We start from the raw sequence: 8,961 nt of genomic DNA, 5'->3' as shown, positions 1-8,961 counted from the left end.
TATATTTTAATATTTTCACATAAGGAGTCTGTAGTGTAATTGGGCACCATTAACTATGGGACTTCCAGTAAGCTGTAAAACTGGTTGCATATCAGTGCGTCTTGTGCTGTTAGCAAATTTTCTAACAGCCCGGTATTGAAGGAAATTTCGATTATCTTATCTCTTTCTGATATGTGACGCTCGTGTTAATCTGTTTCTCTTTTGTCAGCTGGGTCACTAGCTCGTTCGTTATAACTTGACGAGGAGTGTTATATGTGGTTTTTATTTTTATACCTAATAATTAAAAACAATTTCAAGATTAATCAATTGTCCTCGATTAATATAACTAAAATAAACTAAAATACGAAACTAACAACAAATACAAGCTAGAATTAAAACTTTGTAAAATTACTAGATGATTCTAGAATCAAGAAAACCGAACGATACAAACAAATGAATTTAAATTCAAAATCCAATATGGCCGTATTTGTGTGCTAACCTTCAGCTGTGAAAAGTGTTTCGTGTTTTGTGTGTTTTTAAACTGCTTAAGGAAACTTCAGGAAATTGAGGACTTCTCAAACTAGGTATGTTTGTTTTCGTTGTTTTCAACTATTTGTCATATATTTGTACATTTACGAAACTCTACAAATCCATAATTAAATTAGAAAAAAATCGATTGAGGTTAGGTACAAGTCTGTCTGGAATCTGGAATATTTACCTATTTACATGGGTCGCCAACCTAAACTTTTAATTGAACTAAAAATGAGCTTAACCCATAATTCGCTTTTTAATTAGTGGTTCAGGTGTAATTCTTATTGTCTTGATTAGGAACAAAGTTTAGGACAAGTTGGGAATTTTGTTAGAATCCCACTTTTTTGAAAATCACAGAGCACAAATGTTGTGTTTTGATGTTGAGCTTACAGGAATATTTATCTCCTGATTTACCTAACTAAATTGGTACTAAATTAAGGAGTATACACCTACTTTTTAAGGAAAGGGTGTATTAACAAATTCTTGGTCAAGGGTGCTATGGATTGTAAACGTCACTTGTGTGTCCTAACTTAACTCATTATTTAGAGTTTGACAGAAGACATGTCAAAGCCAAGGTCAAATTTAAGGCCAAACTTAGTTACTACATACACTTAATAAACAAAACTTGTTTCAACACAAAAACTATTGACCAGGAATTTTTTATAAATTCCTTACTATTTCATCCCTTATTTGTTTATTTACAAGGTTGCCAAATTTATGATCTTCTGTTTTTTAGAAGACTTAAAGTTTCAAGTTCATTACCTTTAATGATGCCTCATAACTTTGTTAAACTACAATCTAACAATTTGTATCTTCTTAAGACCTTTTTTTATGCACTTCGATAAGTGTGACATAATAAGAACAATTTTCAAAATAAATTATTATTCCACCTGTAACATAGTTCTGTATTTTTAATTGGATCTATACTCATAGATGAAGGGTGATTGCTGAGAAATAAGTACTGCGAAGCATTTAGAAGTATTGCAAGGTTTTTTTGAGGTGTGTCTGAGACACATATTTTAGGGTGTTTCTAAGTAATTTTAAGGTATTTTCAAGGTACTTCCAAAGTATTTTGGCAAAAAAATATTTCATCCGCAATCTACCTTAGGTGACACTTACTTCATTAGAAGTGGGATCAGTTACATTATTTTAGCTAATAATTTTGAAAAATAAAAAATTGGAATTGATTGCCATGACCTGTGACAATACCATTTGAAAATAAACTGGAATTTTGTAGCCCTGTTTGGTGTTTATTTTGATAAATATTTATTATAACAAGTACTAATGGACACATCAACATTTTGTTAAATACTTTTCCCATGACTTCCCACAACTGTTGACCATTCAGAAAGCAACATATTACATAACATACCACCTCTAAATGTAAAAATAAAATTTAATTAAATTTTCATTTAATTTAAATTTCATGAGAAAAATATTTGTATTACCCAATTAGGCAAAATATTACTGTACTGATAACTTAGCTACATCTTAAGTGTTTCCAAAATAGCTAAAAGTTGTTAATGTGAGAAGCAAACATTCAACGAAATGTCAGACTATTATATGTCAAAATGAAGATCAAAATTATGGCCTACTTGGCTATTATAATGGTGGATCCTCATCAAGGGCCAATATAACGACTTAACCGTCATTTTATAGTAATAAATAATGACTTAATTGGCATCAAAATAATACAAATGATTACAGAGCAACGTTGGTGGAATTTGGAATGGAATCTATTAATGTAAAAATAAAAAGCTTGAAAAAAAATCATTAACCTAATAGTAAATGAATCATATGGACTCAAATGTTGAATATCAGTAGTAACATGAAGCAAAATGAACACATAACTACATACATATAAACATAAAAACGTCAACATGTAAAATTATAGTTATAATACTGCTTTTCCACTTAAAAAGCGGACTCTCTTTTGGAACTAAGCAGCATTGGATATCTCCCAAGTAGTAAATAACAACTTTTACTGCTTTATATGTGGGGCTTCTTTCAAAAAAATTTGAATTATTTTGAGTTGTGCGAAGATCGGTTGAATTCTAGTCTCCATCAATATTTCAGGTGCGTAGTGATTTCAATTTCTAGAGAAGAGATTGAACTGAAAAACATCGTGCTTAAAAAAAAACATGATTTTAAAAAAAGGTAATTATCTATAAAATTTCTAGATTAAATATGTATATAGTGTGATCCAAAATGGTGATGAATGTATTGAGAACGTTCACAGATGATTAAATGGGAAATGCAGAAAATGTTAGAAAATTTATAATAGCTGGAAATTCCGCTTCTGGAGGTCACCATTGGTTGAAATGTGTATATAAGCGTTTAGATTTTATACGTTAATCCATTAATATTCTTTTATTTTATCATTTTCAATTTATATCGCAAACTATTAAATCTTCCATATCAATAAATTGGTTACATCACAATTTCACAGAAGTCCCTGCTCTTAATATTGTTAGGAAAAATAGGTAATATTCTTTAATGAATACCTGATTCTTTTCTGCGGCATGACATAGTGTTTAGCATTTTATTACTATGACGCCAGCAGTGAATTGCCAAACCGATTTTTATTCCCTAACCCTTAAAATAACGCTTTGTGTGCATTTTCATATGTAAAAAAATATTGCTCTTTAATGCCGATTGGAAGTGGTTAGAAAACTCCTTGCACAACTTCGACAACCACTTTCAATTGTGAGCGAAAAAAAAAAGAAGTTTTATGCTTGATTACACAAGTATAAGTATTTTATAGTATGTGCGTTATAGGGGTGCACATATTTACCGTCTGAATATAAATGGGACTCTCTGTAGACACCAGAGCAGGCTTAATCCTTCAACATAATATGAGAGTATAGTTCCTTGCAAAATAGATATAAAAACCTTATTAAATCCTCTCGATATCAGATCTTGCCATAAAGCCTTGCCATAAAGCCGTGTTTAAATCATATTTACCTATTATAAATCGAGTTGCACCTTGAATTTACCTAAACTTCTCTGATTTCGTTTAATCAAGTAATATACTTTTTTAGCATTTGTTTCAGTTGAAAATAAATAAAACCTGTAAAATTCTTAGGTAAAAGACAGGTTTTGTATCATTAAAAATAAAAGTGAGTATGCTTAAAAATTACATTTTCCTGATGGCATTGATGTGCAAATTTAGTTTGAAGTTTTGGAACAAACTCGGAAACAATAAAGCTCACAGGGAAAACTGGCCCTTTTTGTGGGAAGGGTTCTGTTAAACTGCTTCCACAAGATAATTTAAAACTTATTAGAGATATTTCAAAAAAACTACGTTTGTGTGGGAGGTTTTTCGAATTTTCGGCCTCTGTTGACTCCACTACTTATAGCAAAATTAATTATTAAGTGCAATTTGCTGTAATATTAATTTGTTTAACGTCAACATCATTGCTAGTAGGTAATATGGTCTTAAATAGACGCTTTGTCAGGGAAATATAAATTACATGAATAATAGTTTCTTCAAGATTTATCTTGCAGTCAGTAAATAACACAAATATAATAAATGATCATTCCTTAATGCCCGCAAATCGAAGTTAACTGTAAAATTAACATTCCACGGCAATCATCAGGATATAAATGATGCAAATTGCTTTGGAGAGAGATTTAAAGATTCAACTTCAAGTTACGTGTAACACTTAATTATAAGGATATTAGTTGTTTACAAATATCCTCGCAAATATGCCTTATGCCTTTAATTTAGCTCTGCTTACAAAAAGACATAAAAATCCAATCCATCAGTGCAGCAAATATCCATTGCTTTTACGGTTACTGCAATGAAAAAATGTCGACAATGAATTCGAGATATCAAGGAAGATGCCCACTGCGACATTAACTGCATTATTCAGTTTTTGTTAAGTATTTTAGAAGGTTGTGAGAAACAGGCAATCCTGTTATAGCCGTGGATTTGAATTTGATTTTAAAATTTATAACGTGATATTTTTCTCGGGATAAAGCTCTTTTTTTAACAAGAGCCACAGGGATTTCAGTGCACTGTATTTGGCCGTTTTTCCTCAGTCATGCCAGGTGATTGACAGGATGATATTTTTTCCAAGGCCCCGTTTTGCTCTCTCCACTTTTTTGCAATGCGTCCGAACTATCTTTGGAAAAAACATTTCTCCTTCAACCTAAAATCTTTTTTGTCACGAGAATTTTTTCGCATTTTGACAGTTTTCGACCGATTTTAGAAAATGCATAAGCATTTTCAACGAAATACGTTTTTTATCTATATTCAACCATCGAATCCTATTTTTCTACTGCTCTTTTGTAGAACTGTCAAAAGGTGACAAGTTTCGCATCAATCCATGTTAGTGTCTACAAAATGAAATTTAACTTTATGAGATATTCTCTCTAAAGGTGAATACGATATTTTCCCACGATCCCCTTTAAAAGTAAGCGATGGAGTTAGTAATTAGGAAAACGAATGTTAACAGGCGCGTGTGTTAGGAATCCTTAAATATGTATAAGGAAAAACAACTGAGTTATGAGCACGCCATAATGAACTATTCTGATGAAAGGACTACTAATATACCAAGCTATTAGTAAGTGAGGCAAAATACATCGCTACCAATAATTTAGCTACATCCTACGTGTCTCCAAAATAACAAAAAGATGTTAATTTCGATAATAACATTCAGTCACATGTCTCAAAATGTTAAAAGCATCGCCTAGTCCGCCATTATAAATATGCAATGATGAAGTAACATCGGATTTCTGCTGCGGCGACTTAAGTTCAATCCCTGGTTGACTCAACTTTTTTAATTCTATTTTCATAGAGTCGTGGGAAAAATGGTGTACAAAAATGGCCAGAATGCTTTTTAGCACACTTGGGCGATTGTCGCACGAGTCGCAGGCAAGTTCCGATTGATCCCATTTTAAAATGTTTATTATTATTTCTTTTAACATAATCTATGGTCGTGAGAAATTAATGTTCATAAATACCCAGAAAGTTTCTTACCTCAGTTTGTATGATTGCCGCCCTAGGCTCGTGCGCAACGTTTGACGCTAGAAGTTTACTTCTTTTGCCAGTTATGTAAATAACTACTTTAATTAGGCCAAAGTATGATGAAAATTGCCATTTTAAATGTTCGCAGACAAAAAACAGTTAGCAGCTCTTGTGCTGCATCTCTGGTAGTCTAAATCGATTTTTTACTCGGTTACGCCTCGTCGAAAAAATTCTCGCTCTCACCTACCAAAGTAGTACAATTTAGCGCACTTGAGCCGAATTCCTTATTCGTTTGTTATTGCAGTTAAAAATGCATGAACAGTATGCTTTTCGGATTTCCCCGAACCTTTCGAAAAATTGCTCCAAACATTTAACAAGGATAGTGCATTAAGGCCAAAGCCGATAAACTGCAATGAACCACGATTATTTGCAAAATTTATCCACCTTCGAAATTCATCTATAATGATTAGGTGGATATGTTGGCAGGCGTTATTAAAACAGGGTTATTGCCCTGCTACTCCTACTGGTCATTCCTACCTGCACTTTCAATTAGTATAATTTGCAGGGGTGAACTACTCCCTCAATTTTTCAACCCTTAGGGTTCACAACAATTTGGCCCTGCCTAAAGGTTGCATGTTTCCATTTACACAACTCATCGTGTAGGACCTTATAGCGTTGTTTGCGCTGTAAGAGGGTAAACTGTGCTGCATATTAGCTCTATTATCAACGAAATATTAGCTCTATTTTCAGGAAAGTTACATCTCTGGTAAAGTTTCATTTTCGTAAATGCAACTTTAAAGTACAAGCAAATTGAGTTGAGGTCAAAGTTAAATAGGAAATATTTGATACAGGACAATAATTTCTCTAAATGGATTGGGACAAGCATTGAAACAAGCTTGCTTAATCAATGCAAATTGTGCGTTACGTATAAGTTGTTCATGCATATTTTTAGGTCACCGATAAAGATATGAGTAGTAGCAACGGCATGAGTAATTATGCGCAAAGATAAATGAAACTTAATCCGAATTACCATTTGTAACCAAGGTTGTAAGCACGATTCTATATGGAAATGTCGTTTGCTTTATTGTTTATTTATTTCCTTGGCTGTCGAGTCCCGTGGAGAAAATCCTACTACCGACATTAACCATTTATGGTTTCATATCCGATAGGGATATTTTAGAATTACCCGAGGGTATAAACCAATTGTATGACGCAATGATGTTACGGTTAATTGACCAAAGTACATGGAGCTGAGTCATTAAATAGTAATGGGCGAAGTTATAGGTTTCGATATGGCCTTTTGCATAAACCGTGACTCTGCCTCCTGTTTAAATCGTATAGGACTACAGATATTCGAGATGCGAAATAAGTACTTAAAACATGTTGCAAATCGCCATTATGGAATGATTTTCTGCAGTTCATCGACATTTGCTGGCCACAAATGCCTATGCAGATTGAAATAGATCAACGAAAATGTCAGGGACAAATCTGTATCAATGAGGACTGACATTTGTCGTCTGATTGTAGAATTGCAGGGATCGTTACTATAAGTAAACGGAAAATACGCATAAAGGGATGAACATGCTTTGTACAAAGTTCACATTTACCTGTCGTTCAAATAAGTAATTAAGTTTTCATTGTAGTTGAACTGTGTCAAAAAAAAGTCTCAACAACTTCACATTAATTAGAAAATGTCGTTCCCTTACAATTCCAGAATTATTTCATGGAAAACGGAATTTGATCAATGATACATCTATCAGACTATCATTATTTATTGGTTTTCAGAAAACTGTTACCATCGTAATTAGAAAATAAAACCTACTTGTGTTCCAGTTGAGCAAAAAGGAACTGTACCGGGTGGCACATTATTGATGATCATCGCCTGCAATATATCAAAAATCACTGGAAATATATTGATAAAAAAAAGCAATTATCCCACGAGAAATTATCGGAAATAGTTTTCATATCTATTTTAATTATTCACAAATTTACAAAAACACAATTATCTCCTAAACTTTCACAGTCAATATACGTACATTTGTACCTTAAACGATTTCTTAGGAAATTGTGCATATTTTCACTGTTTTGCGTGAAGACCTGGTGTTCAAATACAAAAATATTGAAAGATTTTCCATGTTTCGCCATTTTTCAAGTTGCGAAGCAACGCCATTGTTCCTTCTTCCAGTCACTTTGTCTATGCCCTTCTGATCCCATTTGGTGCTACCATCCTGATGTGTATATTCAACAGAAGTTTTTGCTTTTTTCTTCGGCAATGAAAATTGTTTCTGCATGTTTGCGTTTTCTCCTTAGATGTTTTTCTTTGCATTGTGGCATCCATACGTGTATGACCATCCTTGGGTATTTGGTCACTTCGTCATTTCAGCTTAATCTTCTATGAGCTTTCCTGTCGTGTTTCCCGCAAAGGCTTCCAGGGGTGACAACGTGGAGGTGCGGATAGGTGTTTGACCCCCATACCTTCGCCACCAACCACATCCCATCGGAAATAGGATTCCTTAGAACACTTTCTGACGTAACATGACCGTCACTGTGTCATTGTCAATTTAAATTATTGACATTACGTGACAATATCTGACAAAAATTCAATTAAATTGCAAATATCTGACAATGTTCAAATACAGTGATATGGTTTTTAGCAATTTTGAAAACTGATTAAAATTAGAAGAGGGTAGTAAATGTGTCAAAATAATATCATTATCGATAGGCGAGGAAAGAAACGATTAACTAAATACATTTCTATAAAAACGAGTTTCTGTATTAATTAATATTATGTTTCACGCCATAGTGGAAACCACGTATTACTATGTTAATTAGATCACACAAGGAACTACTCAACAAATATGGGAACTTGCTTAGGGTTGGTAGCAAGTATGAAATCTGTTTAATATCTCCATGAAGCATGAAACGAAACTGCATGATACTTGGTATAAGATGACTTCTGATTTGCCCCATCTAAGAACCATGCAATGTTGCCAAATGTACATTTTTCCCAGACACATCCAATATAAGTCTTTATACATTTACAGACGATTAATCATCTTTTAACTAAAAATAAATATTACATAAGGACTTTTGACCGTGTTTGTTTACTGCAACATCTACCAATGAGATGAAAATATATTCAGCAGATTCCAAAATCACTTTGTGTCAAGGTTGCTTGATACTCGTAATTTTTTTGTTAATTGCCGATGTGGGTCTCAGTCAAGGACTCATATGAGCACATGTTATAAATTAAATAATAATTTTGATATAAATTTATTAAATTCTCGGTTAAGGCAGTATAATAAAGATACCAATTCCGTATCAAAACCGTCCTGACGGATTTATCCATCTTTGATAATTTAGCGATGCATGGCTGGCGTGAGAAGTTGACCAATGGTACTGGTCTTTTATATTTAATTAAAAATCAAATATATTCTTTAATTACCTCAGATGCTTTCTCATCAAAGTGTTTTCTTTTT

General features: G+C 33.0%; 2 protein-coding genes across 3 annotated transcripts in view; one reads left to right on the top strand and one right to left on the bottom strand.

The window, feature by feature from the left end:
* Window positions 1-364: 364 nt before the first annotated feature.
* The window catches only part of Wdr62 (WD repeat domain 62), a 53,313-nt gene continuing 44,716 nt past the window's right edge, over window positions 365-8,961 (top strand). For both annotated transcript variants that reach the window (XM_066395930.1, XM_066395929.1), the window contains exon 1: window positions 365-563. The gene's annotated coding sequence lies outside the window, so the exon portion shown is untranslated. The remainder of the gene's footprint in view (window positions 564-8,961) is intronic.
* Window positions 7,770-8,961, bottom strand: part of LOC136412754 (uncharacterized) — a 139,032-nt gene continuing 137,840 nt past the window's right edge. The window contains exon 22 of the mRNA XM_066395936.1: window positions 7,770-7,779. The gene's annotated coding sequence lies outside the window, so the exon portion shown is untranslated. The remainder of the gene's footprint in view (window positions 7,780-8,961) is intronic.

Source organism: Euwallacea similis, chromosome 12 (assembly GCF_039881205.1).
Source record: "Euwallacea similis isolate ESF13 chromosome 12, ESF131.1, whole genome shotgun sequence".
In the NCBI taxonomy this organism is placed as follows: Eukaryota; Metazoa; Arthropoda; class Insecta; order Coleoptera; family Curculionidae; genus Euwallacea; species Euwallacea similis.
This window is presented reverse-complemented; position numbering and strand designations above follow the sequence as displayed.